This window comes from Bradysia coprophila, unplaced genomic scaffold (assembly GCF_014529535.1).
Source record: "Bradysia coprophila strain Holo2 unplaced genomic scaffold, BU_Bcop_v1 contig_732, whole genome shotgun sequence".
In the NCBI taxonomy this organism is placed as follows: Eukaryota; Metazoa; Arthropoda; class Insecta; order Diptera; family Sciaridae; genus Bradysia; species Bradysia coprophila.
The window spans coordinates 477,663-486,145 of record NW_023503972.1 but is presented as its reverse complement, the minus strand read 5'-3'; the positions used below and the strand labels follow the sequence as shown (position 1 = coordinate 486,145).

The window sequence follows — 8,483 nt, the reverse complement described above, 5'->3', positions numbered from 1 at the left end:
TTAAGAAAATCCCGAGTGAAAAAATATGTTTCAAAGTAGACTTGAGACCGTGATGACTACGTTTTTCGAACTGTTGAGACTTTCTTTTTCTCCCTAGGGATTCCAGTTTTGATTTGTATTCATTTAATTGTTGTAGTGATTACCATTTCTATTTCACTTTATATTATCTCGCATAAAAATAACCTTAGCCAGTTCTTTTGTGTTGTAAATTCTTCCTTTTCGTGTAGCACACAAATCAATGGCGGTAATCAAAATAATGAAGAAGCAAAAAATAAAAAGTTTTTTATAAATATAAATCCTTGTCGAATGAAAGAGAGAAAGAGAGAGAGAGAGAGAGAGAAAACAAAACGAATCCTTAACTGTATAATTTAATATTTTATACAAAAGAAAAATTATAAAAAAGTGTAAAGTAACCAAAATTTAATGAAAATAAGAAGAAATAAAGAAAAATAAAAAAAATGAAGAAGAAGGAAAGTATAAAAATAAAAAAGAAAAATTAGAAAAACATATACATTGATAATTATAAAAAAAAAACAAAAAAATCGTTTTAACAAAATTTTCTTACGAACCAAAAATTAAGTATATAAATTTTAAGTATTACGTGTACTAAATAATTAATTACAAATATAAATTGTTATAAAAACAAGAAAAAAAAGATTAAACAAGAAAAAGAAATTATAAAAAAATGAAAAAATATAAATTATACATTTTCCGTCTATTTTTTATAATTAATTAACTTAATGGATCAACCTAAAAACAAAAAAAAATGCTGCTACTTAAAATGGATGAATTGTAATAAAATTAATTTATTTGATTATTTCATCTTGCACGAAAAACGGAAGGACAAACCTTCATAAATGAATAGACATTTTGGAAAATTAACGAGAAATTTTGTTTCTCATGTTTCTAGCTCCTCTCATGCCATTTTGTCGGTTTTCAGACTTACCCCATCAGCCGCTATTTTTATTACATTCAATTTAAAAAAATCATTAAAATTTATCAATTCTCATAAATTTTAGATTTCTTTAAGAGCGCTCACCCCTTGGCAAATTTCTAGCCTACATTTGTGCGCAGAAATATTAGTTTTTTGATGATTTTGATGATGAACATGCCAAAAATGTGTTACTTTTAAAGGAAACATTGGTTTGTGGTTGATAACTTATCCCACTTCGAGAAACCATTGCAAAATTACATATTTTGCGAAGGTCTCTCCAAGTGGGTAAAGTTATGACTCACAAACCAATTTTTTATTTAAACGTAACACATTTTTCCGTGCCCCAATGGTTTTACATTTTGAAAGAAAGATTTTAGTTCAGAGAAATCACCAAAAAAAGAATATTTTTGCGCACAAATTTAGGCTAGAAATTTGCCAAGGGATGAGCGATCTTAAGAACAATTGTTCCTTTGTGAATTCGTAGTCTACATTTAGGCGGAAAAATATTCGTTTTTTTTGATGATTTCTCCGAACCAAAATCTTTTTTTTGAAAAAGTAAAACCATTCAAGCACAGAAGAATGTGTTACATTTAAAGGAAAAATTGGAGTCATAACTTTACCCACTTGAAAGAACCTGTGCAGATTAACCACACACCAATTTTTCCTTAAAAAGGAACACATTTTCGCGTGCTTTAATGGTTTTACTTAAAAAAAAAAAGATTTTCAAAGTAATCATCAAAAAACAAATATCTTTCCTCCCAAACATAGGCTACAAATTTGCAAAGGATCCATTGCTCTTAATGAAATTTGATTACACAGTTAATGCCATCCGAATTTGCGTCTAAGAGTGCTTCTACCACTGTTCTACCACTTGTTCCCCTAATACCAACATACTGCTTATGTAGGGCTAATTATGGTTTTACCTCGCGCGTGCTTGTGACTATAATATATAAAGAACGTATAAGCAAAATCAGCAGGATTAGATGGTAAGAAAGCGATGACGTCAACTTAGACACTTGATGGACCCTATCTGTACATTTTTAATGCATTTTTAAAGACATTAGTCAATGAATTTAATAATAGGCTCTGAGACTATGTGTTGTTTTTTGGACACAGCCGCAACCTTTGCAACACAGAAAAACCATAAAAACAAAAAAATTGTAAAAAAGTTTTTTTTAACTTAATTGCTCTCGTCAAAGAAGAAAAAGAAACTTCACGCAAACCTGTCTACGAAATATATTTCGTCTTTTTTCGAATGAGTTGAAGACAGACAATCTTTCCGCATCCTAAACGCAACAACTTTTACCCAATTTTACTTGCAGAAAGAATTGATTTTTTAGTTAGATGAAAAGCTAAATGGAACTTTCTTGATAAACTTGAAACCAACGCATTCAAATACTTACGGGGCTCGACACGCATACATTTTATATCTCCGTCAACTATTCTGATCGGTTAAAACGGAGTCGTACTGAAATTCTCACTAATTAGAAAATTTCTCACGTTTTTTTGAACATAAAAACTTATCTAAGGGAACTGATTTTGAGTGCATGATTCTAGTGAAGATAGTAGTGTTACAGTTGAAACTAAGGTTGATCTGAACCTGATCTTAACCCGCATATAAATGATTTCAGGCTCACCCCGATGCTGACCTTGAATCGTCATTTCTCATTACAGGGTCAGGTTAGGTTCAGGTCACCAATGTGCTCACCAATGAAATGTTTTAATTGGTCAATCGTTCGTCGAAAAAGTTCCAAGCCTTAAAAATAAATTTAAATAAATGGAATCCTAAATGCCAGTGAAGTGAATATTATATCAAATTTTTTGTCATGTTGTAACTATGTGTTAGAGCGATGTCGCACAATCTTATTTTTTTAAACATCCACTGCCTCAATGTAATTAAAATCCACACGTATATATACACATCCGCACTCAACACACACAAAAAATTTATCTTCTTTGTATTCGTCGTAAATCAAATGGTCCCCGGAAAAATAGTCAAATAATCAAAAAGGAAATGAAAATAACAAAAAACAAACTCCTGAACCCTTTAATCATGTCCCAGTGACAAATCCAAAAAATGAAACCATCGACTCAAGAACGCACAATTAAAAAAAAATGAAACTAAAAACCGGTACGGAATACTGATAAATAAAATACTATGATAAAAAGAACACACTATAAGTAGCAGCTAAGTAGCACATACAAATAGCCACTATATTATTTTGCATATATGTATAAAAAAAAATACCAAACAATAAATGTAACAAAAGATAATTTACTAATAATTTTAAATTAAAAAAAAGAGAAGAAAATTTTGATGAAAAATTTAAAATCAAGTGAAAGTCATACCGAATAACTTTAAACACAAAAAAAAATTGCATAAAAAATGTCACTATTATACCCTAACCAATTTTATAAAACAAAAACCACTTGCGCGTTTATTTATTTCGTTATTATTGTTTTTTTTTGTTGGCCTTTCTTTTTACCTATAAATATCTTATGCTGTGCAATATTGTTTTATAAAAGAAAAAAAAATTGATTGAAATTGACTTGGAAAATGTAAAGAGATGGAAAACATTTTTAAGAAAATTGTAAACTTAAAGAGAAAATATTGCTGTTTGAGATTTGAATTTATTGTTCTCTTTTCAATCAATAAAATTTGAAAATTCTACTTTAAAATAGTTCGGTTCGGGGTAACTTAAAAAATTCGTCGGTTTGATGAAAAATCTGGTATTGTATTTGACCATGGGATGTGCAGATGCAGAACGATACGAAAAGACCAAGGTATATAGAGTGTGGAGGTAATGCCATTCACACAGGCAGGCCAGCACATACGTTCGATGATAATGACACTTTTTTTTAAAGGATGACTTGATTTACTTGTGTGTCACAAAATGTTTTCACTATCTGAAAACAGATGGCTCGAGTTTCTATTCCATTTTTTGTTTTTAACAAAGGAAGGAGATGTAGTTTGCATCAGTTTGTGCCACCAAACACCTGATTCGATTATATATGACACTACATACACAACACACTGTCTCTAACCTTGGAAAATTTTCCAGATTTTTCAAAACTTTCCTAGAATTTCTTTGCCTGGTGACATATACTACAAATCTATTGAAACTTATTGGAACCGGAAGTAGAATTGATGGTAGATGGTTCAGTTAGTTCAGTGTGTCATAACAACTCAATTGCGTAGTCTACTTTCCACCACCCACTTTAGGTTCCAGTGATTGAATCGGTTTAAGTCAAGAGAATTTGAGGTTAGAGCTGCTTAGAGGTAAATTTTTCAATGTCAATCTTATTGGTGTCCAGTTTTTCTCCAGCTGCTTATGCGCGCTTGCTTTTATGGTTTTACTACCACCACGCGCGTGGTGAAATCCGTATAACGACAAGCAGTATGTTTGTATGAGTGGACCAGCTGCTAAAACCAACTTGACACAAATTCGGTTAACATTGACTGTTGACTTGCAATGTAATGTATCTACAGTGACAGTGAATGTTGAAAGATCGTAATTGTTTGCAGATGGGACTTCATTATGGATTAATCGTCGTTGCATCGATCTTAGATTTGTACTCGATTCTTGGATAAAATTCGAATTGTAGGCGAATTCATTCATTCATTCATTCATTCCACTGAGTAGTTTTTTTAAGCCTTCAAAGTGTGGAGTTGCTATTCAAGGAATGGTTTTAAGCCGCTATCACAGGACATTTACCTTATTACGACTGTCGGACTCACAATAGCCCAATTCGTATAGGTATTAGGAAACTAAACGGTCCGACGAACTGATATCATGATATATATCAATCAAAGAGAAGTACTTTTCCTATATTAAATTGTAACTGGTTGAAAATTCGGGAAATAAATTCCGATTGAAAGTAAAATGGCAATAAAACAATCTAAAAATGTTGTCTGTTCAGTATATTTCAGAAACACTAACAATCAAACCGGCAAGCTATTTTATTGTAGATTTTTTGTCACAAACACATAAAAAAATACAAAGAATAACTGTGGTGTCATTAAAGGAATTGCCCGATTTCTATATAGTCAATAAATTTTTATATCGAATATGATACCATTCGAAGTTTATAAAATATAGAAAGCATTTAAAGAGAAAAGAAAAGAATAAAAAGTTTTGTTTTTAAGTCGCCGAATTTTATTTATCCTGCAAATTGTAATAATGTGATCTGAGAAAAAAAATAAAAAAATTTGAAGAAAATGTAAATAAAAGAAAGAAACAAAAAATTTTCATAAACTTTAAAAATAAGTTTAAAAACAAAATTAAACAAAAAAAAAACATATTACTTAACACTACAATTTTTAATGAATAGATAAAAAGGAAGTTAAAAAATGTAGAAAAACAAAATGAAGAAAACATCTTGATGAAAAAAAAGAGAATCGTTAAATAAATGACTCTTTAACTTTTACAATACAAAATTTCCATCTATAAAATTATACGTTGAAAGAATATAAAAAAGAAATGAAATGAAAGATGCTCTTTTTCAAACCCGATTTATATTTACAAAAATTTGTAAAAAAAAAACGTAAAATAAAAATGAAGAAGAAAAACGTTCAATCCAAAAAAATGAATAAAAAATAAATAAAAAAATGAAAGAATAGATTAGTTGTCCATAAAATAATTTATAAGCTTAAATAAAAAAATTGATATAAAATAATTATTATATTATTATTATATACAATAAAATCTGTTTACTAATTAAATGAATGTGGTGCAATTTCAATTCGATTTCAAAAGACGCGTATATTAGTTATTTATGCAACCAGAATCGGATGAAGGTATGTATCGTACAAGAGAAGTTCGACATGTTTTCCGTTTTTTCAGTTGTCGTGTTTTGTTAATGATTCCCCGCAAAATTTTTAACAAATGAAAATCTAGACTTTTTATTTTAGTATTTCATGTATTCAACGACATTTAATTCAGTGAATCAAAGGTAGCCGTTATTCGAACCATTTTATTCATTGTAAATTTTCTGTTCATTCTGTGATAGTTTACTGATCACGGCAGAGTAAAGTTAACCAGGCAGGAGCGCTGATTTGACTAGGGACATGAATAATATATTTTTTTTTGCGAATAAAATTTTTCAATTTATGTCAATGTTCATTTGAGTTCATTTTCATACAGTGTATTAGGTCCCTTATTTGACGTTTCGAAAATGAACCGCTCGTGCCTGGTTTATTTTACTCTGCCGTGTTACTGATCAATATACATCTACATTATTGGGATATTTTCCTGAATCACGAAATACGGACTCCGCTAATATTTCATTGTTGTTGCGAGCGCGTACTTAACCAAAATTCTGTCAATAATGTTTTTGCCCATGCATTTTCCTCTGAAGTAATTTCAAAGATTTTGAAAGATCTGATGGTATGACAATACAATGGAGTCATGGAAAATAACTTTCATGTGATGTGACGATACGTGATACTTTGGCTCCTTTGGCTCTAAGAAAGCAGGGTATATTGCAGATAAAGCGGAGAGATTTAAGCAGAATCATTACATACGTCTTAAAGAAAACTATTTATTTAAGGGGATATGCTTTTGAATCATTAGGTTGCATGGGTCCTGAAACAAAGAAATTTATTGACAAGTTGCAACGTTAATGAAGAGAGCATCAGGGGAGCCATGTTCCAATGATTACTTGCTGCAGAAAATTTCTATTGCTATACAAAGTGGTAACACGGCATGTATTCTTGGAATTTTAGGAAGGAATAGAGCAGATGATTTTTATTTATTTTAGTATTTGTTGATTTAAAAGATCGTTTTCTTACTGACGGGCAGTGTTTCTTTTCGCTTTGATAATGAATAATAAAAACTATTAATTCAGAAAGTAAAAATCTAGATTTTCATTTGTTCAACGAAATTCTTGTGGAACCACAAACAAAAAACTTGTCAGATTTCACTTTTCTTTTCCATGTAAAGCACAAAAATATCGATTAATTGCCAACCCAAAACAACCTATTCACCGATTGACCACAGCAGGGCCATACATTTTTTTTTTAGAAATTTAGAATTTCTAGAACTTGTAAAAATCTACAAAAATTTCGTTTTTACAAATAAACTTTAGAAAATTGTAGAAATTGTATTTTCTTTGCCACTGTCGCCATGGCCTGATGAGAAATGATATTTTTGAACTGCATATTAATGTAACATGTCGAAAGACATACTTAAGTTTCTCACAGATCGAAACAGTGGTCAAAACGTACCTCGACGACGAAAACGTTTTCAAGAAAATAGAAATATCACACTATGAGACAAATAATCCTGACTTTTCGCCCAATAGTACAACCGGTAGTGTTATCATATGTTGACGTCCGAGCTAAACCTGTCAGTTACATAGTTTCGACATTGGTGGGCTGAAGTGACTAGCCTAAGAAAATTTCCCATTTAATGAGCCCTAAAATTAAAGTGCTTTTAGCCAGTTTACGTTGAATTAGCTCTTCATTTTTAATGGAATGTACAGTTTAATTTTTGACCACTACATTCTTTAATTAAATCGACGTAGCACCATAAAACCCTCCGCTACTAAAAATGTTTTTCGCACCAAAACCGATACACACGATCTTCATGGTGAAAAATCCGTTTTACGAATATTCATCACAAAATTAGGCAGCATTTTAAATCTTATGTGCAAAATCAAAAAAAAATAGAATCGAAAATGCGCTAATTTTTATACCAATGTTGGTACCAATGCTTTGAGAGAAAAAAAATTGCGAATGGTCGAAATCTGAGTCTCGAAATCTACAAACCTAAACATTTTCTGAAAAAGAGGTTCAGCCAAGGCATTTAAACTAGCTGGGAGGTAGTGAAAACGGAAAAAGATACGCTACAATATTCGATACGAATGTCATTTCTTACCCTCAGTAAAAATACTTAGACGGGGTTTCTAATTGGTAGATTAAAATGGTAAAATGCACGCAGTCAAAGTGAATAGGAAAAGATGGCACTACGATCAAACGGCAGTGTCGGGCAAGGCCTCTGAGTGTCATTACCTCCTAAATGTTGAAGAAGATTCTTGGACTAAAATGGTGCTGTAGTCCAAAATACCCCTCTAATCTTGGTATCACTATTATAGTTTAAACAATCATTTTGTCAGCGATCGTCTTTGGAATTTCTTTTAAAATTAGGATGTATTTACTAAATTAAATGTCGACTGATGCATGTTTGTCGTTCAGTGCGAAAAGTTAAATTAGATCGCCAAAAGTGTGGACTAGCTATTCCGCTATTCCAATAGTCTTCAACCATGTAAACCATGTTCTAATAGTCTCCTCCTATGTAGAGCGTGTCAATAGTCAGATCAAGATAAGATTTTGAAAACTCACAAAATCAACGAGAAAACGGAAAAGCCCACTTAAAATGATTGAAAATCCGCAGATGATGTTTCTTTTGAAAGGTCCTTTGTTAACTAACTTTACAAATATGTGTCTCTCTGCAAAAACTACTCTACTCGGGTGTAACCGTGTAACTTTGGTTCGTCTGCGGATCGTCTGATTTCTGTTGCCAGTGGTTCTTATCTTATGGCTAGTTGT

The 8,483-nt window shown here is 31.2% G+C and overlaps 1 long non-coding RNA gene across 1 annotated transcript; it reads left to right on the top strand.

Moving 5' to 3' along the window:
• The first annotated feature begins 1,031 nt into the window (after window positions 1-1,031).
• Window positions 1,032-1,662, top strand: LOC119083973. Its single transcript, XR_005088977.1, has 3 exons — window positions 1,032-1,066; window positions 1,217-1,219; window positions 1,312-1,662. It is a non-coding gene; the product is annotated as an uncharacterized LOC119083973 (long non-coding RNA).
• The last annotated feature ends 6,821 nt before the right edge of the window (window positions 1,663-8,483 follow it).